Source organism: Amphibalanus amphitrite, unplaced genomic scaffold (assembly GCF_019059575.1).
Source record: "Amphibalanus amphitrite isolate SeventyFive unplaced genomic scaffold, NRLGWU_Aamphi_draft 001604F_arrow, whole genome shotgun sequence".
In the NCBI taxonomy this organism is placed as follows: Eukaryota; Metazoa; Arthropoda; class Thecostraca; order Balanomorpha; family Balanidae; genus Amphibalanus; species Amphibalanus amphitrite.
Genome location: NW_024883097.1, coordinates 84,183 through 84,954, shown reverse-complemented (window position 1 = coordinate 84,954; position 772 = coordinate 84,183).

Genomic DNA, 772 nt, shown 5'->3' with positions numbered 1-772 from the left:
ACGTAACTTATCATTATTATATTTCACAAGGGATGTTAAAGAAAAGACTGAAGATTCTAGACAGAATAAAAAGACAAAGGCAGCAACGACACAAGTGAAAGTATTGAATACCAGTTCACTGAACATACTTATTCAAAATTATAACAGCCTTGCCGTACAGACGACACACAGCGCTACAACGATCACATCGCTGTAGAAGATGCACGCACCGCCCTTCACCAGTGCTTAGAACAAACTGAAGTCGCCGGCAGAATGGGCCAATTGCGGCCGACCACGATAATTAGGTCCTATTAGCTGACGTATTAGAGCTGCCAGATTATCAATGTTATCAATTACAACACGGACACATGGTATGCCAAGTTCTTTAAAAACGGATGTTCAGCCCATTAGTCTTCTTAAAATCTGCACTGGATATATAATTCTGGCGTTTCGATTACTTCTCGTAACAGAACATTCGGGAACTGTGCTTGCTTCCATTGGAAATCTGGCAGCTCTAATTCTCAACCGCGATCGGCAGCCGGCCGGTGAGCCGGAGCCTTCAGTGTGTTCCGAACGCTGGTGAGGGGCGCTGCGTGTATCTTCTACAGCGAGGTGATCATTGAAGCGCTTTGTGTCGTCTGTACGGCAAGGCTGTTATAATTTTGAATAAGTATGTTCAGTGAACTGGTATTCAACACTTTCACTTGTGTCGTTGCTGCCTTTGTCTTTTTATTCTGTCTAGAATCTTCAGTCTTTTGTTTAACATCCCTTGTCGTGAAATATAATAATGATA